This window comes from Gigantopelta aegis, chromosome 6 (assembly GCF_016097555.1).
Source record: "Gigantopelta aegis isolate Gae_Host chromosome 6, Gae_host_genome, whole genome shotgun sequence".
NCBI lineage: Eukaryota > Metazoa > Mollusca > Gastropoda > Neomphalida > Peltospiridae > Gigantopelta > Gigantopelta aegis.
In genome coordinates this window covers 92,119,471-92,146,061 of record NC_054704.1, presented here as the reverse complement: position 1 = coordinate 92,146,061, position 26,591 = coordinate 92,119,471, and the positions used below count along the sequence as shown (strand labels likewise).

General features: G+C 38.4%; 1 protein-coding gene across 1 annotated transcript in view; it reads right to left on the bottom strand.

Annotated features, from left to right (window-relative positions):
- Nucleotides 1-26,591, bottom strand: part of LOC121376457 (tyrosine-protein kinase transmembrane receptor Ror-like) — a 354,346-nt gene that overhangs the window by 310,320 nt on the left and 17,435 nt on the right. The gene's annotated exons all lie outside the window — the stretch shown is intronic.

Genomic DNA, 26,591 nt, shown 5'->3' with positions numbered 1-26,591 from the left:
TGCCATCGGTGGACTTTTTCAACCGTGGCAATTCACAACTGCTGTGGGAGACAAATTCTTAAGTTGGAGCCGTGCTAAAGTGAACAATAACAGGACCAAGTGAAAAGTAATCTTTTAAGGGAATCTCGTTACTGGCATTTAAAAGCATCTGGTTCTGAGAGAATTCTGGTGTAACACAAGGTTTAGTTTTGAGGGGTTTCACTATATACAATTCTGAAAGTCATATTTTGAACTGATGGACATGAATATTAAGAACAAATGGATGGATGGATGGATGGATGGATGGATGGATGGATGGATGAACAGAATTATGGATGCATGGATGTATGAATGGATAGATGGATAGATGGATGTATGAATGGATGGATGGGAAAATGTTAAGATGGATAGATGGATGGATGGATAGATGGATGGATGGATGGATGGATGGATGGATGGATGGATGGATGGATGGATGGATGGATGGATGGATGGATGGATGGATGGATGGATGGATGGATGGATGGATGGATGGATGGATGGATGGATGGAAGGATGGATGGATGGATGAATGCATGGATAAATGCATGGATGCATGACCAGAAAGGAATATGGATAAACAAATGAACAGAGGGACAGATGAATGGATAAATGGATGGATGGAATTGATGGATGAACAAAAGTGAGGTCTGGTAATACCATCATGTGAGTCCCATTCAGTGACAACAGCTTGGCTAACATCTGTCTAACCCAGTTCTCCGTGTATACTAGTACAGTTATTCAGTTTCCTTATATCCCGTTTAGATTCCTGTTCACTGTATTTCTAAATTTACAATCACAACCACCAGTGCAAGTATCGATGTTATCTATCTTTAATAGTGTTGTATTCTAATAGCAAAACTGCCTTTATAATTACAATATACTGATACAATATTATAGTAGTAGTTTGTGTCTTACCTACTCCCTATCTTTTCCCACTGCATTTAATGCCATAAATATTTTTCTATCTTATCTTCATAAACACATGTGATACAACAAACGTCTTTTATTTACGGGTTTCCCATAAACATAAATAAACCAAGTGACCAGCCTTCACACTATCTACAGCCCCTCACTGGCGGTTCCCCAGGGGTAAAATAAACAGAGCAGAGCCCACTTCCCCATGGTATTAAAGTCTTGTCTTTCCCATAAATAAAACCAGTGGCCAGTGTTTTAACAGATCCTGCTGTGAGATCACCACAAGCAGCAAGCTGTAAATAGCCACACAGCACACAGGCAGGCACTGTGGACCATGTAACTAATGGTGTACCACAATAAAACACCAAGTCCCCTTGTACTGAAGGGGCAGGTTGTAGCCCAGTGGTAAATAGCCACACAGCACACAGGCAGGCACTGTGGACCATGTAACTAATGGTGTACCACAATAAAACATCAAGTCCCCTTGTACTGAAGGGGCAGGTTGTAGCCCAGTGGTAAATAGCCACACAGCACACAGGCAGGCACTGTGGACCATGTAACTAATGGTGTACCACAATAAAACACCAAGTCCCCTTGTACTGAAGGGGCAGGTTGTAGCCCAGTGGTAAATAGCCACACAGCACACAGGCAGGCACTGTGGACCATGTAACTAATGGTGTACCACAATAAAACACCAAGTCCCCTTGTACTGAAGGGGCAGGTTGTAGCCCAGTGGTAAATAGCCACACAGCACACAGGCAGGCACTGTGGACCATGTAACTAATGGTGTACCACAATAAAACATCAAGTCCCCTTGTACTGAAGGGGCAGGTTGTAGCCCAGTGGTAAATAGCCACACAGCACACAGGCAGGCACTGTGGACCATGTAACTAATGGTGTACCACAATAAAACACCAAGTCCCCTTGTACTGAAGGGGCAGGTTGTAGCCCAGTGGTAAATAGCCACACAGCACACAGGCAGGCACTGTGGACCATGTAACTAATGGTGTACCACAATAAAACACCAAGTCCCCTTGTACTGAAGGGGCAGGTTGTAGCCCAGTGGTAAATAGCCACACAGCACACAGGCAGGCACTGTGGACCATGTAACTAATGGTGTACCACAATAAAACATCAAGTCCCCTTGTACTGAAGGGGCAGGTTGTAGCCCAGTGGTAAATAGCCACACAGCACACAGGCAGGCACTGTGGACCATGTAACTAATGGTGTACCACAATAAAACCAGTGGCCAGTGTTTTAACAGATCCTGCTGTGAGATCACCACAAGCAGCAAGCTGTAAATAGCCACACAGCACACAGGCAGGCACTGTGGACCATGTAACTAATGGTGTACCACAATAAAACACCAAGTCCCCTTGTACTGAAGGGGCAGGTTGTAGCCCAGTGGTAAATAGCCACACAGCACACAGGCAGGCACTGTGGACCATGTAACTAATGGTGTACCACAATAAAACACCAAGTCCCCTTGTACTGAAGGGGCAGGTTGTAGCCCAGTGGTAAATAGCCACACAGCACACAGGCAGGCACTGTGGACCATGTAACTAATGGTGTACCACAATAAAACACCAAGTCCCCTTGTACTGAAGGGGCAGGTTGTAGCCCAGTGGTAAATAGCCACACAGCACACAGGCAGGCACTGTGGACCATGTAACTAATGGTGTACCACAATAAAACACCAAGTCCCCTTGTACTGAAGGAGCAGGTTGTAGCTCAGTGGTAAATAGCCACACAGCACACAGGCAGGCACTGTGGACCATGTAACTAATGGTGTACCACAATAAAACATCAAGTCCCCTTGTACTGAAGGGGCAGGTTGTAGCCCAGTGGTAAATAGCCACACAGCACACAGGCAGGCACTGTGGACCATGTAACTAATGGTGTACCACAATAAAACCAGTGGCCAGTGTTTTAACAGATCCTGCTGTGAGATCACCACAAGCAGCAAGCTGTAAATAGCCACACAGCACACAGGCAGGCACTGTGGACCATGTAACTAATGGTGTACCACAATAAAACATCAAGTCCCCTTGTACTGAAGGGGCAGGTTGTAGCCCAGTGGTAAATAGCCACACAGCACACAGGCAGGCACTGTGGACCATGTAACTAATGGTGTACCACAATAAAACACCAAGTCCCCTTGTACTGAAGGAGCAGGTTGTAGCTCAGTGGTAAATAGCCACACAGCACACAGGCAGGCACTGTGGACCATGTAACTAATGGTGTACCACAATAAAACATCAAGTCCCCTTGTACTGAAGGGGCAGGTTGTAGCCCAGTGGTAAATAGCCACACAGCACACAGGCAGGCACTGTGGACCATGTAACTAATGGTGTACCACAATAAAACACCAAGTCCCCTTGTACTGAAGGAGCAGGTTGTAGCTCAGTGGTAAATAGCCACACAGCACACAGGCAGGCACTGTGGACCATGTAACTAATGGTGTACCACAATAAAACATCAAGTCCCCTTGTACTGAAGGGGCAGGTTGTAGCCCAGTGGTAAATAGCCACACAGCACACAGGCAGGCACTGTGGACCATGTAACTAATGGTGTACCACAATAAAACCAGTGGCCAGTGTTTTAACAGATCCTGCTGTGAGATCACCACAAGCAGCAAGCTGTAAATAGCCACACAGCACACAGGCAGGCACTGTGGACCATGTAACTAATGGTGTACCACAATAAAACATCAAGTCCCCTTGTACTGAAGGGGCAGGTTGTAGCCCAGTGGTAAATAGCCACACAGCACACAGGCAGGCACTGTGGACCATGTAACTAATGGTGTACCACAATAAAACATCAAGTCCCCTTGTACTGAAGGGGCAGGTTGTAGCCCAGTGGTAAATAGCCACACAGCACACAGGCAGGCACTGTGGACCATGTAACTAATGGTGTACCACAATAAAACCAGTGGCCAGTGTTTTAACAGATCCTGCTGTGAGATCACCACAAGCAGCAAGCTGTAAATAGCCACACAGCACACAGGCAGGCACTGTGGACCATGTAACTAATGGTGTACCACAATAAAACATCAAGTCCCCTTGTACTGAAGGGGCAGGTTGTAGCCCAGTGGTAAATAGCCACACAGCACACAGGCAGGCACTGTGGACCATGTAACTAATGGTGTACCACAATAAAACATCAAGTCCCCTTGTACTGAAGGAGCAGGTTGTAGCTCAGTGGTAAAGTGCTCGCTTGATGCATGGTCGGTCTAGGGACGATCCCCATTCGGCTATTTCTTGTTCCAGCCAGTGCACTATGACTGGTATATCAAAGGCTGTGGTATGTGCTATCCTGTCTGTGGGATGGTGCATATAAAAGACCCCTTACTAGTAATGAAAAAATGTGGCGGGTGCCCTCTCTAAGACTATATGTCACAATTACCAAATAGCCGATGATTAATAAATCAATGTGCTCTAGTGGTATTGTTAAACAAAAAACCCACCTTTAACTTTTATTGTGCAGTCATTTTGATACACAGAGGGTTTCCATGTATGAAGAAAGGTGTTTCAAAAACTGCAAGATTTTGACAACAGTGTTGTGAATTTTGAAAGTGGTTGGACAATTTACGACCTGCCTGTTGGTCAGTGGGGCATGACTGATGTGTGGTGTGTGGACATGGGGTCACAGACATGGGGTCAGAGACATGGGGTCACGCAGTCAGTTGGCCCAGTGTTGCTGCTTTCGCTTGTAGCACTGTGGGTGCACCCTACGGCCATACATCAACACCAGCTAACAACTCCCTGACACCGACAACCTTGCTCTGTGTAAACATATACATATTTGTGACACACACTAAATTATTAAATGGCCGGTGTCCTCCCAGCTCTATTTTGAGAACCAAAAATTATATATTTATACTTTTCTCACAATTTATTAATTTGTTGTTCACTATATTTTTGGTGTCCATCCATCCATCCATCCATCCATCCATCCATCCATCCATCCATCCTTCCTTCCTTCCTTCCATCCATCCATCTGTCCGTCTGTCCGTCCGTCCATCCATCCATCCACCAATCCCCTAAATCACCCATCCATCCACTCATCAATCCACTCATCAATCCATCCAATTATTTATCAAATGATTACTCAATGTCATTCATGTATTCATCAAAAATTTTTTTTATATATATATATAATTTAATAAACTTATGACCTTTTCCTTTTCCTATATGTATTATTCTTATACATTAAAAGAAAAACAGTCATCTATACTCAAACATTTCCCCTCCCCTATAAAAAAGAAAACGAAAAGCAGTTTTTTTAAAGTTAAAAAAGACGAAGCCTAAAACACCATCTCTTGGTTTCACTATTTTAGATTTTGTCTGCAGTGTGAATTGATAATGGCAGATTGTCAGTTTCTATTATTGTGTATGTTTCATGCAAGTGTTCATTTCAGTTTGGGTTTAAGAGAAAACAGGTGCTCTTGTCAAAATCATCTTGATCTGTTTTCTGATTTATTAAATCCCAAGAATAGAGATTTCTATCTACAGCTTTCTTTTGCTGGGAAAGTCCAGTTGCTTTGTAGATAGGTAGCACTAAGTTAAAATTAATTTCTATTTCAAAGTGATAAGAAACGGATTGTGACAGAAAGGAAATTGAAAACCTCTGTTACTCACAGAAGAAATAGTGTTGAATTTATTGCACTGTACACCTATCGTAATCTAGCAGACATTCAAGACACTTCACACCAACTGCACATATTTCACTTAATCCTTGGATGGATGGATGGATGAATGGATGGATGGATGGATGGATGGATGGATGGATGGATGGATGGAGGGGTGGAGGGGTGGAGGGAGGGATGGAGGGAAGGATGGAGGGAGGGAGGGAGGGATGGAAGGAGGGAGGGAGGGAGAGATCGATGAATAGATGGATGGATGGATGGATGGAGAGATGGAGGGATTGATGGGTGGAAGGATGTAGGGATGGATGGAGGGATGGAGGGAGGGGGAAAGGTGGGAGGGAGGGATAGAAGGAGGGAGTGACAGATGATTGATTTGTAGAAGGATGGATGGATGGATGGATGGATGGATGGGTGGATGGATGGATGGATGGATGGATGGGTGGATGGATGGATGGATGGATGGATGGATGGATGGATGGACAGATGGATGGACAGATGGATGGATGGATAGAAGGATGGAGGGATGGAGGGAGGGATATCTGATGGGTGAAAGGATGGATGGATGGTTAAGTGTGTGGATGGATGGATAGATAGATGGATGGATGGATAAATGCATGGATGAATGGATCAAGTTGATAAGATGGATGGATGGATGAATGTGTGGATTTGGATGGATTGGTGCTGTATTGAAAAATCATTAACAAAATAACATAAATGGCTCAATCATCAAGGTTTTGGTCATGTTCTGTTTATGTTAGTATAAAATGCAGGATTTTTTTAGTTAATGGCAAACAAAAGACAATAATGTCCTGTTTATGTAAAAATAACATCCAGTTTTTCCACGAGTTAATGGAAAGCAAAAGACTTTTTGTCTTTTAGCTACAAATAAAATACCAACAATGGAAGAAGACAAAAAATGGTATCATTAGTAAAAATCGGCATTCCCATAAACCTACAATGAAAACTGGAAATGGTTAACCACATGTAATTTGTATGTGAAAACGTGACTGGAAGAATGATACACGTATAAACCAAAATAGATTTCCTTTGTTATCATGTCACAAAAAAGAGCAGAGTCATATATTAAATATGGAGGTATTTATTATTACAAACTCAAGATCTACATGTGCAAATACAGTGAAACCTCTGTAAACCGGACACCCACGGAACCAAGTAAAAGGTCTGGTTTTAAGGAGTATTCAGTTTATAGAGGTTATGTTCAGTAATGATATTTAAAATGTGACCGTGAAAAACATCTGGTTTTGAGGGAAAGTCCCACATTAGAGGGGTTTCACAAAACTACATGCCAAAACATCTATCCTTCTAGAGATGAGCTTGGTTTATACCCTTTCCTGTTGTTTGTGGTAAAAAGAATGTTACATTTTTACTCCCATACTAATAAAGTTACTAAAGAATTTTTGTCAAAAACACTTGGCTTCACAAATTACATTCATTTATCGACCACTTAGGTCTAAACAGAAGTATTATTAACAGCCCAAACTATCTAATAAAGTTACTAAAGAATTTTTGTCAAAAACACTTGGCTTCACAAATTACATTCATTTATCGACCACTTAGGTCTAAACAGAAGTATTATTAACAGCCTAAACTATCTAATAAAGTTACTAAAGAATTTTTGTCAAAAACACTTGGCTTCACAAATTACATTCATTTATCGACCACTTAGGTCTAAACAGAAGTATTATTAACAGCCCAAACTATCTAATAAAGTTACTAAAGAATTTTTATCAAAAACATTTCCAAGAAAGTCTAAATATTATAAAAAAGACAAATGGCACTGGCAATAAAATAAGAACATATGAAACTCTCAAACAGGAAATATACTTAGAACCATATCTAATTCACTGCTTAAACCCAGATCATAGAAAACATTTCTTTAAACACGTCTAAGTGATCACAACTTGAAAATTGAAACTGGCAGGCATACAAAACCATATACTCCTCTTGACCAGCGTCTCTTTGATGAATGCAATATCATTGAAGATGAATTTCATCACATTGTACAATGTAAGAAATATAAGTATCAACGATCAAAGTTATTTCATTTTATCTCCAACTACAACCATTCATTTTTAAATATAACACCCAAAGAGCAGTTTATTTTTATTATGAAAAATCAGGACCCTGCCAACATAGGTGTTATTTGCAAGTTGGTTTTCCAATATAATGAATAGATTGTAGTAATGATATATACATGTATATGTATATAAAACTATAGTCATTAATTGTTTGTTGATACTGCAACTTTTTGATGTTATTTTTTGCACTCTGTTCCCATATGGAATGTTTAAATGCAATAAATTTTATCTTTTATCTTTATCTTTTCATCTTTATGTCTTGTTTGTGCATATGTTTTGCATCCAGTTCCGTATGTCGGATGTCTATGTGCAATAAAGTTTTTATCTTTTATCTTATCTTTTGATTATCCCCACAAGCCAAATTCAATTTCAGCATTTTCTTATAGATACGTTTAGGACCTGATTAACTAATGGCAACAATTAACACAACTCGTACCTACATCTTACAAGCTGGAAACAGATTAGCAGAGGATCATAAAAAGCCAGAAATTTGTGTTATTCTATTCCTAAAATATTTTTCGGACCCATGTGCAACTTAATCTGTGGTGATGGGCTGGGAATGTAAGTAGCCACAAATGCAGCCAATCACAACATTTGTTAGTTTTACTGCTGATGGCCTGCGCTGTTTATACCTTTCGTAATTGGCTAGAAAACACAGGCAGTAAGCAAGACATGCTGCCCACTGTTGATTGTAATTGGAAAAGGCTGCACTAACTCCTGTGTTTATGTGTTCTCAAATTTACAGCCAACTTTTAAACTGTAATCACGCAATACATCTGCCTCTTAAAACAGTCTGTGTTCCTGGTGCATTCAACTCTGGTCTGCCTCTCACCAACAAGTCTTGCAGGAGATGTGTATCATGGCACTCTGGGGCTAATGGACAAGTCATAGGTGTTCCCATCTGTTAGGCCAGGTGGCTGGAATCGGCAGACGCGAAACATGAAATCAGCAGACACAAGTCATGAAATCAGCAGACGGGAGTCTTCAAATCAGCAGACGCATGTCTTGACATTGGTAAATGGAGGTCTAGCAACTTCATCAGGGTTTTTTTTGTTTTTTTTGTTTTTTGTTTTTTTAATGAGCTGGTTTGTCTCCGTCCCCGTCCCCCTCCCTCCATACGCACCATGTCTCATTTAGTAAGTTCATCATTTCTGAAAACTGATATGTCCTACACTAATGCAATTAGAGAATAAGTTGTTGAAAGTGGATAAGTTCAAAAGCGTTCCATTTCCTGGCTGTGCGGAACAAGATCCTACACTGAGAAATGACTGCCAGGCACCAGCTGATCTCAAGTGAAATGTTATATTAATAAAATAAGCAATAAAGAAAGACATTTGGTCAGTGGACCTTTCACCCATCACATCAATAGGCTTAATTGGTCACAATACTCATAAAGTTTGTTTTGTTTAACGACACCACTAGTACACACTAATTTATTATCATTGGCTATTGGTTGTCAAACATTTAGTGATTTTGACCTATAGTCTTAGAGAAGAAACCTGCTATATTTTTCCATTAACTGCAAGGAATTTTATATGCACTTTCCCATAGACAGGACAGCACAAAATATGCTTTCTTCTTCAAGAAAACAATAAAAATTGAGACCAATAATGTACTGGGCCGTTTCATCAAATCAATCCATTAGTAGCAAGGGATATTTTATATGCACTATCCCAAATATAGGATAGTACATACCACAGCCTTTGGTATACCAGTCATGGTGCACTGGCTGAAACAAGAAATAGCCCAATGGGCCCACTAATGGGGATCGATCTCATACCAACCATGCATCAAGCGAGTGCTTTACCACTGGGCTACATCCCTCCCTTCAGTACTCATAAAAACAACTTAAAGATACATATATGGCCTATTTGAAGTTCTGCTTAACATTGTGTAAGTGTGTACAGAATAACATAAAAACAACTTAAAGATACATATATGGCCTATTTGAAGTTCTACTTAACATTGTGTAAGTGTGTACAGAATAACATAAAAACAACTTAAAGATACATATATGGCCTATTTGAAGTTCTGCTTAACATTGTGTAAGTGTGTACAGAATAACATAAAAACAACTTAAAGATACATATATGGACTATTTGAAGTTCTGCTTAACATTGTGTAAGTGTGTACAGAATAACATAAAATATATGCATACATACCAGGTCTGTATCATCTAACCAGTGCTCCACAATGGCTGTGGTATGTGCTGTCCTGTCTGGGAAAGTGTATATAAAAGACCTGTTGCAGCTAATGGAAAAATGTAGTGGGTTTCCTCTGAAGAATATATGTCAGAATTACCAATGTTTGACATCAAATAGAGACAACCTATGGGGAACCAAATGTGAACTGATCAACACCACACAGTTATCAGGAACATACAAATCCTGATCTAAATTAAGAGCCGTAACCAACAGTGTTTGTACGCAGAAGAAGAAGAAATAGCCAATGATAAATTAATCAATGTCTTGTAGTTGTTAGACAAGACGAGCTTTAACTTTGAAATCTATCAGACTTACAGATGTAGGTGAGACCACGCTGTATATCTGTGTGAGAATTCAAGAGAGAATTACACATCATGACATAACAGCTAGACCAACAGATACTGGTGGAAGACAAAACAATGATGGTCTGGACAACACTTTGAGTGGTCCACAGACAATAACAAGAACGCCACATCAAGGGAGATAACCAACAAGGAACTCTTCAGGAATGTCTTCTTCAACTGAAGAGCCTGAAGGAGGAATTATCAGTTAATTGCAACATTACATAACATAAGAATAATCTGCAAGTTCAAAGGAGTACCAACATTTTCTATTAGTCTTGTCAAATCATCACAGAGGATTTAATGCATTCATAGTTTGTGAAACAGTAAACCATGGCTAATCTGATCAAATGCAAATGCAGTTGTTTGTGTAGACTCTTGCCCCAGGATCCTGTGATTCAAATTTCCTTACAAGTTCAGGATTTATGTTCACAAGAAGCAGGATCTAGCTCAACTTGTAGAGTGCAGATGGATATCAGACATTGAGTCACTCTGACAGGCAGTCTTCAGGGGAAACCTGCTACAGTTTTGTTTTATTAGAAGCAAGATATTTTTTTATATATTTTTATATATGTACATTGCCACAGACATGACACCACATACCATGGTCTTTGATATGCCATGGAACAGGGCGGGACGTAGCCCAGTGGTAAAGCGTTCGCTTGATGCATGGTCAGTCTAGGATCGATCCCCGCCAGTGGGCCCATTGGGCTATTTCTCGTTTCAGCCAATGCATCACGACTGGTATATAACAGGCTCTGGTATGTGCTATCCTGTCTGTGGGATGGTGCATATAAAAGATCCCTTGCTGCTAATCAAAAAGAGTAGCCCATGAAGTGGCGACAGTGGGTTTCCTCTCTCAATATCTGTGTGATCCTTAACCATATGTCTGATGCCATATAACCATAAATAAAATGTGTTGAGTGCATCATTAAATAAAACATTCCTTCCTTCCTTCCTTCCTTCCTTCCTTGATATACCATGGGTTATTGGCTGGGATCATGGGATGCCAAAAAATCCCTACCAGAGAATGGATCAACCAAGAACCTCAGCCAGATAGTCTACAGATCCTGACACCTTTCAAACAGTTAAAGTTTGCTTTGTTTAATGACACCACTAGAGCACATTAAATTATTTATCAATGGCTATTGGATGTCAAACATTTTACTAATTCTAACTCGTAGTCTTCAGAGGAAATCCGCTACATTTTTCCATTAGGAGCAAGGGATCTTTTATATGCACTTACACACAGACAGGACAGCACATACCATGGCCTTTGACATACTAGTTATGGGGAACTGGTTTGGACAGAAAAAAACCCCAATGAGAGAAAGGGTCCACTAAGGGGGATCGATCCTGCAGCGAAAGAACCTCAGTTATGGGTTTGGGTAGAATAAAAACCTGACAGATCCACATAGGGTGATCAATGCTACAACCCATCACACCTCAGACGAGAACTCTACCACCGAGCTATATCTAAACCCTACCTTCCAACAGCTGGTAGCATTCAATGTGCTGGGGTGTGACAAAACATTCCTTTCCTTCGTGACACACTAGTATTTGACCCCTGGCAGTCAGTGACCTGATCAATCTTTAGATCTCCATCATGGGGTTGGCCTTGGTGTTGGTAAGGATATTAAATATTACACAACAGTGTTACCACACGGAACAAGGTCGCACACTTGTAACCTACAGGGTATTGGTGACATCAACATGCAATGTCTTACATGGCAGTGCAATTTCAGGAATGCTCAAACAAGCCTATGGATAGGTCTTATACATCTTTCCAAAACTTAACCCTTTATATTTCATAGTTTTGTTCCTTTAAGGCTGGTATTTACTGGGTTCTTACCCTGGTACCGGCTCCCACCCAATGTCAGTTTTAATGGCCCAGAGGACAGGTGAAATGCCATGAAATTGACTTCTCTTTCAATGACCATCAACCCATGTGCTACTCTTATAATGTATCAGCAAGTATCTGCTGTATGCACTTTGTAAAAAAAGAAAAAAGCAAGCATCTGCTGTATGCACTTTGTAAAAAAAGAAAGAAGCATAATACATATATCATGGCCTTTGATATATACCAGTAACAGAGCACTGTAACTACTAGTAGCTGGAATAGTATTTATGCTAATATATTATGCATGATATTGAACTGTTAATGAAATACACTCGGATAAATGATCTACAGACCTACAGTATATCTTACTGTGCAATATATGCAATACCTGTATCTGTTGAATACACAAAAGACAATCATCAACAATTTAACGTCAATGATCAGCAACTTTAAAAACAGTTGCTTAGAAATCTATGAAAAAAACTTTGTCTGTCCTTGAGTTGGAGCCAGTAGCCATTTTGACATGGTATGCACAAAACCAGCATGCTTTGCATTCACATCAAAGTGTGTGTTATGACCATCCATTAATACCAACACTGTGCGCATTCTGTCTCTAATGAAGCATGGTTTCTCGCCGCTGTGGCAGTGGTCCCGGTAAACGAAGTTGTGGTCCGTGTCCTGTAAATAACCTCACCCCTGGGGAGCGGGATAAAAGACACAGGTGCGACTGTGTCTACCTGTGGCCGGAGACTGGGTCGCTACCACCTGTGTGCAGGTGTATAGGGTGACATTGGGTGAGTTGGGCACTGTGGTGTGTGTAGCTAGATAGAGACTATAACCTGTGTTGAGCAGTCCAGGTAAAAGGAAGGAAGGAATCTTTTATTTAATGATGCACTCAACACATTTTAATTACGGTTATATGGCATCAGACATATCGTTAAGAACCACACGGATATTGCGAGAGGAAATCCGCTGTTGCCACTTCATGTTAAACATTTCGTAATTTAGGCTTATCTTCAGAGGAAACCCACTACATTTTTATATTAGCTAAAAGGTATCTTTTATATGCACACCAATCATGGTGCACTGGATGCAATGGCAATAAACCCAAACAGAGAAGAAAACAATAAAAATTGACACCAAACAATGTAAACTTGATCTGGGGTTTTTTGGCAAAGACATTTGTTCTTTTAAAATGTTTGAAAATTGTTGAGGCCAAAAGCTGTATACCGGTATATACAGCACTGGACCAAGAAATAATGATTAAATTACATAAGTTTTAGCTTTTAAATTATTTACATCAAACAAGAGCATTTCAGATAGGGACAAAAAATTAAGACCCTTGTATGAAAGGGCCGTACTATTCTCTAAACAACTAGGTACATCCTGGAAATGTCAGATCTGCCAGTGTAGATGATTGCTATTGCATAGTTGTTTTATTAGTAAGCAATGAGACCACACGACTCGTCTGTCTGTTTGTTTCACTGGAATCACTATGACATTTACAAGTCCAAATCTCTCCAACAGCAGAATGTCACAACTAAAGGCCAAGCAGTTCATGTAACACCAATTTGCCATTAAAATTTCATAATGAAAATATGTCAATTCCCTGGTGTTGGTCTATAAATAGAGCCAATACAAGCAAAACTGTCAATTAGTCTGGCTTCAGTGTGGTCAACTGACCAGCTTGCCAGCCCTTGACCACAACAGTGTGTCAAAATGAATTGAGGTTTGCATGTCTCAGTGTCAAAAGAGTGACCCATCTGATAATGCAGTTCAGCTCAAAACATGGCCTGTACTTGTAAACTGGGATCAGTTGTCTAGAAGACAGTCATCATCTTAAATCTGGCAAATTTGTATTATTATTTTTTATTTAGATATTTATTTTAATGACATTTTTTCTATTTTTCCCAATTTAACACTGTTTCAAGTATAACATTTGAAAACTAATTGATTCTACTTGTTTGGACAAAAAGGTTTTTTTTTTTAGTTAATACTGTAATTGGTTGGTCATGTCACACTTTCTCATAACATATAGATACATGTTTTAGGTGTATTTCCAGGTTATTTAGATGGATGCACATTTATAATTATAAAATAATACCGTAAGTATTCCTAAATGAAAATAAAAAGTACATTTTGATATAATATAAAAGAGCATTCATTGCAATGGCCAGTGAAATGATTGTATATTTATAATGATAAAATAACGTACTGGTAATTATTCATAAAGATACACTTTCAAATATATATCATAGACATGTATTTTTCATTCACAGGTTCTGCATATAACTTGCTCATCACAGTGATAAAAACTTACGATACTCTGCACTCTCTGGAAGATATTAGCTTAATCCCAGGGGATATAACTCACTTCCCCACCCCATCTGCCATTGCATTTCTTCCCAGAATTCCCACGGTTGAAGGGTGAGACGTAGCCAAGTGGTAAAGCGCTCGCTTGATGCACGGTCGGTTTGGGATCGATTTCCATTGGTAGGCCCATTGGGCTATTTCTCGCTCCAGCCAGTGCACCACGACTGGCACATCAAAGGCTGTGATATGTGTTATCCTGTCTATGGGATGGTGCATATAAAAGATCCCTTGCTGCTAACTGAAAAGAGTAGCCCATGAAGTGGCAATAGCAGGTTTCCTCACTTAATATCTCCATGGTCCTTAACCCTATATCCAACGCCATGTAACCATAAAAGATCGTTAAATAAACCAGTTCCTTGCTTCCTTCCCATGGCTGATTACAAATAATTGTGCACTGGTATTCATACACAACTCATGGTCATTGCAACCCTGGTGGAATCTCACCTATACATTTACACCAAGGAACCAGTCGCAGTCACCAGAACAGAAAGCCAAACTAAATCTTTGAATTTTAATTGTTTTTTGTTTTAAATGAATGATGTGGACTGGAAAAATAACAAAAAGGAAAGGAATGTTTGTTTAATGACAATGATATTATGAAACCTTCCAAGTATTCTAAATGAGTAGTACTTATTTAAACAAACAAACAAACAAACAAACAAAAAAATGGTTAAAATACATTATCTCGATGTTGACGGTTTCAAAGCAAATAGCCTGAGATATGAGTGAAGATAAACATAGTTTATTTTAGTAATAGTTACTGTAGTTTTGGCAAAACTTATGCCAATGGACCATTTTTCAACAATGGTGGATACATCTGGCTGAATATATACAGTGAACCATTTAAAACCAGGGCCCAAATTTCCAATGTTATCTTAGCATTACAATATCGTAAAACCGTCGGAGGTTATGGCATGCAATGTTGTGATGTCATAGCACAAAGACAGCTTCGAAAATCTCTAGTCTCAGTAAACTGAAACTCCTTCAAAACCAATAATTTTTCAAAATCCCATTTTATATATCAGTACAGAAAAGACCCTCTTTAAAGCAGATACCTTTTAAAACCAGACTTTTTACTTTGTCTCATGGGTGACCAATTTAGAGGAGTTTCACTATATGATATAATTTACCAAAACCTACTACAGTATGTATATCTTGACATTCCACTAGTATCTTGAGCTGCTCGGTTCATTTTCTTCAACATCCACTTATCAAGTTTGACTATGTATGATCGATTTTCTAAAATGTCAGTTGAAACTCTATCTGCTGTCATTAAAAAAGCACAGAAAACAACTAAAACAATTGAAGTTCATGTGTGGGTTGAAAACAATGTTAAATAATTCATCATTATTTGAATTTAAAATCTATAGATCTACATGCATATGAATTATACACATACATTTTACATTTTAGTCTAATCTTAAACAAAACTTACCATCTTTACACGAAGAATGTCTAGGATTTATCTTACATGAAGAATTTACCAATATTTTGATTTATATTACATGAAGCATTTACCAATATATTGATTTATATTACATTAAGAATTTACCAATATTTTGGTTTATCTGACAGGAAGAATTGATCAATATTTTAGTTTGTTTAACATAAACAATTTACCAATATTTTAGTTTGCTTTACTTAAAGAATTTACCAATATTTTGGTCTATCTTACATGAAGAATTTACCAATATTTTGGTTTGTCTTACATGAAGAATTTTACCAATATTTTGGTTCACCTTACATGAAGAGTTTACCAATATTTTGGTTTATTTAACATGAAGAATTTACCAATATTTTGGTTTATTTAACATGAAGAATTTACCAATATTTTGGTTTGTCTTACATGAAGAATTTTACCAATATTTTGGTTCACCTTACATGAAGAGTTTACCAATATTTTGGTTTATTTAACATGAAGAACTTACCAATATTTTGGTTTGTCTTACATGAAGAATTCAGCAACATTTTGGTTGTCTTACATGAAAAATTCACCAACATTTTGGTTCCTTTACTTGAAGAAGAATCTGATGCCCTGAACCTCCAACCTCCCAAACCTTTAATACTTTTAAATACGTTAATTGGATAATAGCAATATCAGACCGGTGCTATTCGGTTCACATTCACAGCACGCCTGGACAGGGGTCAGCCACACTCATTTCACACACTGTGTATATCATGTCTGCCACATATTTCAAACAGAATTACCTAATCGGAGATTATCGCTGTAAATCGTCGGAATCCTGCACTGATCATTACACCCTTGGTTCAGTGAGCTCCAATGATTGGATACACCCTGTAGCTTACATCGAGACACGGGGCTGTAGGTGCACAGCCTCGGTTGATTGGCAGACAATCCACGGAGCAGTCTGTCTTGTTAAAGGTGGATAATTGAAGTCAACGTTTATTCACTTCATACAGAAACAGAGGAAAATGAAATGGTTTCTTTCTTTTTTTATATCTTTTGTGTCAAATACATTAATGGATGGATGGATGGATGGATGGATGGATGGATGGATGGATGGATGAATGGATGGATGGACACAGTCATTTGGATAATTGGACAGACAGATGGGTGGATGGATGGAAGGATGGATGGACGGATGGATGGACGGATGGATGGATGGATGGATGGATGGATGGATGGATGGATGGATGGATGGATGGATGGATGGATGGATGGAAGGGATAGATGGACAAATGGATAGATGGATGGATGGATGGATGAATAAATGGATAGATGGACAGATGAATGGATTAATGGACAGATGGATGGATGGATGGATGGATGAAGGATGGATGCATGCATGCATATACAAGTAGATAGATTGATGAGTTGGTTGGTGAATAAAGGGTCATAACAGATGTCTATTTGGACTGAGCATTTTTTCTGTTGAAACAATAAAGCAAAATGTGCATACAAAGCGACACATTTTTTCCTGCAGACATAAATTAGGCTCATTTTCTTATCTTAAATGCAAAACACCACCATAAACAAATAGGTACATTTCTTCACAGTTTTATCCATCTTACTGTTGTCTCTTAGCACTATCAGCGAATCTTGACATTAAACCCTTCTGGCACACAGGAGTGCTGTCTGTTAGCATGGAGGGAGATACCAACAACAGATGCTGTATCCTGCCTTGGTGCAGCTTCTTAATTTCCTCCAAAGAACCTGCCTACCACTAGCAGGAAACTGCACCAATACTTTACAATCAACATATAAATACCGTACATGTATATGCCTGCCAAAATTCCAACTAACCACCCTAAAACTACCAAGCTCTATTTTTACTAGGTTTAATTTAAAAAAAAAAAAAACCCCAAAAAAAAACCCCCCACTACCGGTACATGAATTACAAAGTATATAAAACTATTAAATATGTATATTAATATGTATGTGTGTGTATATGTGTGTATGCATGTAGTATAAATGTATGTTTGTATAGGTATATGTACATGTATTATGTGTATCTTTGTTCCACAAATTAATTATATTTAAAAAATGGGATGGGGGAGGGACGGGGCAATAAAAAACGAGGAAAAGTTAAACTTTTCAGCCGACTATGTGTGGTATATCGTATTGAGTATTCCGGTGTGGTGTTCTGTGCCATGCTGTGCTGCTGCATTGTGGTATATCATATTAAATATAATACATATTTATGTTCATCAGTGTTGACAATGACAACGACAAAGAAATATATATTATCTCCACATTTAGCTAACTAACATTGAGCTAATGTGACTTGAGACCTCCCTTGAGCTCTTAATCGGAACTGCCATATGTTTCACGCTCAGAGCTCAGCAGAAACGCTCAGAGCTCAGCAGAAACCCGCAGTATTAGCTCAGTCTCCTCCACAGCAGCAAGACATTCCATGCAAACACTGAGAAGGGAAATAAAACATCCGAGCTGGCTTTGTGAGCAGAACTCCATCAGTGGGAAGATGAAGGAGGAAGGGAGGGAGGGGGGTGGGAGAGAGAGAGAGAGAGAGAGAGAGAGAGAGAGAGAGAGAGAGAGAGAGAGAGAGAGAGAGAGAGAGAGAGAGAGAGAGAGAGAGAGAGAGAAGAAAAAAAAGAAAAGATGGGGAGAGACAGAGAGAAAAATTTCAACCTGCTGACCCTAATCTTGTTTTAAAAAGAATTACCAAGAAAAGTATATAAACCAGTCAGTCTGATGTTATGGTAATTAACTTACACTATAAAATAATTTTTCAAAATAAAATGTTTTTTCTACCTACTTCTCTTCTAATATTTTTTCAATATGTACATGTAATAGGAAACAAGCCATATTTTTTGTTGTTGGCCAAATGCAACTATAATTGACAAAGACTGGAGAGCTAATTATGTCCCTTTCAAGAATCTTAACTCAGTGTAGAAAAAACAGAAAAGAATAACAAGAGAGCAGTACCATTATTTAAATATCTATATTTACATTATATTTGATGATGTCCACTTCCGGAGTTATCCATGTAAGGTGGTCATAAAACAAGCATTACATCTTGCCTCCAGTAAATATGTCATCCAAAATGTAATTAGATTTGGGAAACGCCGGAAAGAAAAAGCCATAATTTGTTTTTTGGAATGGTCTGTTATTACCATGAGGCAATGGGTGCAATGGTCTTCACTCTTACTCGTTCAGTGGTACATGTGTATTGAGATATACTGCATGGACAAACTCTGCTCACACTGAGTCGAGGAATAGCGTTAAAGTTTGTTTTGTTTAATAACACCACCAGAGCACATTAATTTAGTAATCATCAGCTATTGGATGTCAAGCATTTGGTAATTTTGACATATTGTTTTAGCACATACAAATAGCCTTTGATATACCAGTTGTGGTGCATTGGATGGAACGAAAAATAGTCCAATGGGCTCCCCTATGGTGATCGATTCTAAACTTTACCACTGGGCCTATCCTGTCAGTTAAATGTTTTAGAAAAAGACTGAATTCAATATGCAAGACAGACAGAAAAATATATCTTAGTATTAAAAATAAACTTTACCCCTCCCCCCCTATTGTTTTTTATAGTAAAATGGATCATATTAAGAAATTATGGGGGGGGGGGGGTTAAGCCAACTATACAGATGTCCTTTGCCTATAGCGTTTCTTGGTATTATTAAAAATCAGTATGCACGTACATGCACGGTTAAACAGTAGTTGCCATCAAAAACAAATATTTAATCAACTGCTCTGAAAATTTACAGTTGCCATGTATCTTCCTGTCAGGATTGTGTGCCTGCATGCTAAACAGAGATTTAAATTTAAAAAAAGATAAAATAAAACTTTGGTGTTGTGCAGGCACTATAACATTAAACAATCATTCAGACAAATCTGCTCATGAATACGTACATTGTACACATGTATGGATAGGTACGTTCAAGTATAATATTCCTGGACTGACACAACCAGTGTGTAATATCTGAACCAGTGTGTAATATCTGTTATCAGACACGGGTGCCTCATCAGATGGGACTATAAGCCCTGGGGTAGATGAAATGATATCCGAGGTGGACTCCATGTCAAAAGGGGTTTAACACTTACTTTGATAGGCCTGTCATCGGGGATTATGGCAAGGGGAGAGAAGCTGGCCCTTAGGGGGATGTGTACATACTCTCTTATAAAGACCAGATTGTGGAGAGAATAGCAGATCATTTAGATACGTGTAATGATCACAAACAGCACACAGTGTTTGTATGTGCAGGAATATAATGTACACATGGGTACTAAATATTATAATTATCATTTAACTACATGTGCTTAGCTTCAATATGTTTATGTGTGTATGTGTTTGTGTACATGTGTTTGTGTGTGGAGAAATAAAGAGAGACAGAGAGAAAGAGAGACAGATAAAGAGAGAAAGAAATAATGCATATGTCTGTGTACGTGTGTGTTTGTGTGTGTGTGTATGTGTGTGTGTGTGTGTGCATGTGGGTTTGTGTATGTGTGTATGAATCTGTGTATGAGCATGTGCCTGTTTGTGTATGTGTGTATATAAACACTGTATATGTGTGTGGTATGGATTTAATAACCCTCATATGCCATACTGAGACAAATGGTGCGTGTTGAACATCTGGATATAAAACTCCTCTCTTTTTTTTACCTTTGATCTTACAACTGAATTTGTTCACAAGGCAAATTAAAACTTGCCTTGGAAACATTTTTCACAAGATATTCCGATTCTTAGAATTTTTCTCATTAATTTTCACTTGTGAGCCAACTAAACCTTAAGACCACACAAACACATGCCCAACATACCAGCAAAGCACCCAAAAATACCATCCACTACAAACCTCTTCAAACAAGACAGGTGTGAACAGTTTTAACTCTTACGTCACCCGCATTTCTTCACTAGTGGTAAGACTTCCAGTGCTTCCCCCTCCCCATCCCTACCATACCGTCACATGTGGGTTGACCCCTTTCTCCTGATAAACATCTTCACAGCAATTAAACCGTCCCATTTATACCAGAACATTTTTGTCTTGATCTTTGAAGGTGATTGTTATCAGGAATTTCTGCACATGGTCATTTCTGCGTCTGTGTTGTTATGTGGAACTGAACAAATATTTGACTTGTCCAGCCAGCTCAAGAAAACGGTGGACAAAGGAATGTTTTGCGAGTTTTGTCTGTTTTAATCCTAGAAACCTCTGGATTTTCATGTGGTCAAAAATGTCCATTAGTTAATAAAAGCACTGGTTTCAACTTTGGGGGAATATTTGAGTGAATAATGATACAGAACAGAATACATGACCATGATGGTTGTGGTGATGATGATGATGATGATAGTGATGGTGGTCATGATGATGGTGCTACTGCTGCTGATGATGATAGTGATGGTGGTAATGGTGGTGATGATGATGGTGATGGTGATGATGGTGATGATAGTGATGGTGATGATGGTGGTGATGATGCTGGTGTTGGTGGTGATGTTGGTGGAGATGGTGATGGTGGTGGTGGTGGTGTTGGTGATGATGATGGTGCTGGTGATGATGACGATGATGGTGGTCATGATAATGGTGATAATGATGATGTTAGTGGTGGTGGTGATTGTGGTGATGATGATGATGATGATGATGATGATGATGATGATGATGGTCATAATGATGGTGATTTATCTTACATGTAGTTTTGGGACCGCCAGAACATGACTGAGATGTACATGCAAGAAGCAAACAAATTGAGCTGTCACCTTATTTCAGTGTCACAGAATGATTTAGACAGGATGTCAATATCCTCACATTATGGGAGTCCAATTTGTGGTCTGCCGTTAAAGAGGAGTTTGATTACACTCTACTTAGCCATCTGTCACATTAACTTTAATTCTCCTAAATTACATAATCCAGTACACACTAACCTGTATTAAACAGCCACCTGTCTTTAATAGGCCAGAGGGGGTGGGAAGTAGCCTAGTGATAAGGTGCTCGCTTGATGCACGGTCAGTGTGGGATTGATCCCCATTGGTGGGCCCATTGGGCTATTTCTCATTCCAGCCAGTGCACCTCAAGGTACCTTAGATGAACATTCTACCAACGAGCCAAACCTCACGTCTAGTTGACTGCACGTACAGGTAAATTTAACAAGTATTGATTTTGCAGTGAAATCTTTCTTTTTTTGGTGAATCGCTGTATATTATTACTACAAGTGGCATTTTTATCTTTTGATTTCTGGCAGTGACAAACAATATATTTCCCACAAAGCCACCAAAAAAAGACATTAATTTAAAATGTCATTTGTCAATAATTCAGCAGAAATGTGGGTCAAAAAACAGAAGAAGAAAAAGAAAATGGAGAGATCCATATTTTTGTCATCGGCTGCAGGTTTTGGCAGAAGTAGTTTACACTGATGTGTGTTCAGCCAGTGTGGGTTATCTGCGATCTGTTCGCCTGCCAATACAAGTTCTGTTTTGTGGAACTTACACAAATAAACCCATCTTTAACTCCCATCAGACCTCCGAGCTTCCACAACACATACACGTGTACACAAACACATACACATGTACACAGAACACATACACATGTACACAAAACACATACACGTGTACACAGAACATATACATATGTGCATACTGCATATAACATTTACCAAAAGGCCATTGCCAAATTCCAACAATAAAAAATATCACAAAGCTGCAAAAATACAGGAGTAAACACATGTACATAAAGAAATGAATGGGGTCTTTTTTTTTAAAGCACCCCAGCACAGCATTTAATCAATGGCTGTTACATGTGAGCTAAAGGGTGTTACAATGTTTAACACCACCACTAGAGCACACTGTTTTATTATCCATTGTTTGATAATTAAGATATATATAGTCAAAGAGAAAAGTAACTAAAAAATTTTCAATAGCAGCAAGGGCTCTTTTATATCCTAGACAAGACCCTGTTGGAAAGACAAATAATGGAGGAAGGAAATGGTTTATTTAACGACACACTCAACACATTTTATTTACGGTTAACGAATAATGAAGGGTTCAGGGTGTTGCTGGATACAACTGCTACAAGCAAGTTCAGCTGGCCCAATCAGTTACTTTATTAAACCAACTATGGGTGATGTGTTACTTTATTAAACCAACTATGGGTGACGTGTTACTTTATTAAACCAACTATGGGTGACGTGTTACTTTATTAAACCAACTATGGGTGACGGTTACTTTATTAAACCAACTATGGGTGACGGTTACTTTATTAAACCAACTATGGATGACGTGTTACTTTATTAAACCAACTATGGGTGACGTGTTACTTTATTAAACCAACTATGGGTGACGGTTACTTTATTAAACCAACTATGGGTGACGTGCTACTTTATTAAACCAACTATGGGTGACGTGTTACTTTATTAAACCAACTATGGGTGACGTGCTACTTTATTAAACCAACTATGGGTGACGTGTTACTTTATTAAACCAACTATGGGTGACGTGTTACTTTATTAAACCAACTATGGGTGACGTGCTACTTTATTAAACCAACTTACGTGTTACTTTATTAAACCAACTATGGGTGACGTGTTACTTTATTAAACCAACTATGGGTGACGTGTTACTGTATTAAACCAACTATGGGTGACGTGTTACTTTATTAAACCAACTATGGGTGACGTGTTACTTTATTAAACCAACTATGGGTGACGGTTACTTTATTAAACCAACTATGGGTGACGGTTACTTTATTAAACCAACTATGGATGACGTGTTACTTTATTAAACCAACTATGGGTGACGTGTTACTTTATTAAACCAACTATGGGTGACATGTTACTTTATTAAACCAACTATGGGTGACGTGTTACTTTATTAAACCAACTATGGGTGACGGTTACTTTATTAAACCAACTATGGGTGACGGTTACTTTATTAAACCAACTATGGGTGACGTGTTACTTTATTAAACCAACTATGGGTGACGTGTTACTTTATTAAACCAACTATGGGTGACATGTTGATTTGTTTGCTGTTGGGTTGTGTACTGTATATGGGGAAAAGTGAAAGTTTGTTTTGTTTAATGACACCACTAGAGCACATTGATTTATTAATCATCGGCTATTGGATGTCAAACATTTGGTAATTTTGACATTTAGTCTTATAGAAAGAAAACCTGCTACATTTTTCCATTAGTACCAAGGGATCTTTTATATGCACCATGCAACAGACAGGACAACACATACCACATCCTTTGATATATCAGTTGTGGTGCACTGGCTGGAACGAGAGTATATTGAAACCCCACCCACCAAAAAAAACCCCACTAATAACCCCACCAAAAAACGAGAACCAAAATATAATTATATAAATTACAGCTGATAAAAGACAAAACATTTACATGTGCTAATTTTTTTAATTCATAAGTAAACAGTATTTTTTAGATTTTGGCTTAAAACCATAATACCTGTATAATTAAATTACATACTAAATAAACAAACCCTACAAAGTAATCGCTCTGCTAACATTTCTCATTCACAAAATCAGCACGAACCCTCTGATGTCAACAAATACACCCAGCAATCATTAGCTCCATATTCCACCAACTGTCGAAATGATTCGGGAATGTGTTTTGCATCTTGCCTTTTTATTTCTGTGGCTGAATAAATGCATTTTGAATGTGACTGGCAATTGTCGAGTAAATACAAGACTCCCGCTTGCCGGCATTTGAATCATCACAGACTGATTCCCAGCCAATAATAATATATAAGCCAGACGGTTTGCCCGAAGCCAAATCTCAGCCACCAAAGAGCTGTTCTGTAGTTCAATAATATCTCTGAAATGTAGTGAGAAAACAGAAAACGTTCTCCGTTTTTTTTTCTAAAATTAATTTATAAGATAGTGTGTTAGAAGATCTTAACTGCATATGTGCAGATAACCTTGTTATAACAGGACACCTTGTATAACCAACCACCTGTCTTTACAGTTACTTCATATACATGTGTATATGGAGCAGTCTTGATTTTTTAATCAAAGGCTGCGGTATGTGCAATCCTGTCTGTGGGATGGTAAATATAAAAGATCCCTTGCTACTAATTGAAAAATGTAGCCCATGAAGTGGCGACAGCAGTTTTTCTTTCTGAATATTTGTGTTGTCCGTAACCATATGTCTGATGCCATATAACCGTACATAAAAAGTATTGAGTGTGTCATTAAATAAAACATTTCCTACTTCTTCTTCTTCTTTTTTTTGAAGAAAAGGAAAGGAAGTGCATGTGCATGTAATGAGAAAGGAAACCTGCTGTCATTAAACAATGGGCTTGATTTTTTAATCTTTTAAATCAATTTATAATCAACAGAACACCCAAGAAGTAAATACATATATATTATTCTGTCTGTATTATGAACATGAAAACACAAGGGACATCTTATCTTAAAAATAATTAAAAAATAAACAAAAATTAAAAAAAACCCTTACATCCTATATTCTAAACCTCTATCCTGCTTTTTCATTTTTTTTTATCTTGCATGTTTCACTCACACTCATGCTGGCAGCCACCTTTCAATTCACCTTGTGTTTACTCCAATCACTAGTCTGACGGAAAATTCCCCAAAGCATCAAAGGTTTCGTTTTTATCACAGCAGATTAGCAATGTGGCTGTTATAACATTCTGGGATGAATTACAAATTTACAAAAATTATTCATGTGATGCGGAAATCACACAACAGGTGTGTTCACTTTGAAAATGATTACTGAGGTATTTTGTGTTAAAAAATAGAACCACACACCTGCCAAAGCACATTATTTCTCAATTTTAACAGAATTCTACATTTTTAATGCTTAATCACAGTAGCAGAAAAGCACCAGTTTAAAGGAAAATATTTTAAAATTTAGTTATATTTATTTTGTTACTTTTCACTTGTATCAAAATATGTCAGATACGAAGCTGTTTATTAAGTTGTAACTTTACAAATCTAGTTTCCTACAGGCATTAAACATTCCTCAAGTCCTACTACAAAAAACATAATGCATATAACAAACTTATACTAACAGGTAACATTTTATTTTCAAAATACTGAGCACGGTCAGTCTGGGATTGATCCCCATCAGCTATTTTTCGCTCCAGCCAGTGCACCACGATTGGTAAATCCAAGGCCGTGGTATGTGTTATCCTGTATGTGGGATGGTGCATATAAAAGATCCCTTGCTGCTAATCAAGAACAGTAGTCCATGAAGTGGCGACAGCGGGTTTCTTCTCTCAATATCTGTGTGGTCCTTAACCATATGTCCAATGCCATATAACCATAAATAAAATGTGTTGGATGTGTTTTTGAATAAAACATTTCCTTCCTTCAAAATCTTGATTAGCAATAAGCTTATATCTAGTCTTGATTATCAACAACTCTTTAATGTTTTAAAATTGTGTAGCGATCTCTGAAAGTTGTGTAGCGAATCGCGGCGTAATATTGAACAAAATGTTCCATGACTAAATGCTTACATGTGTGTCTTTTATTATAAATCATTATACTTCCTCAGTGTCTAAATCAAAGAAAGAAATGTTTTATTTAATGATGCACTCAACACATTTTATTTATGGTTATATGGCATGAGACATATGGTTATGGACCACACAGATATTGAGAGAGAAAACCCGCTGTTGCCACTTCATGGGCTACTCTTTTAGATTAGAAGCAATGGATCTTTTATATGCACCATCCCAGAGACAGGGTA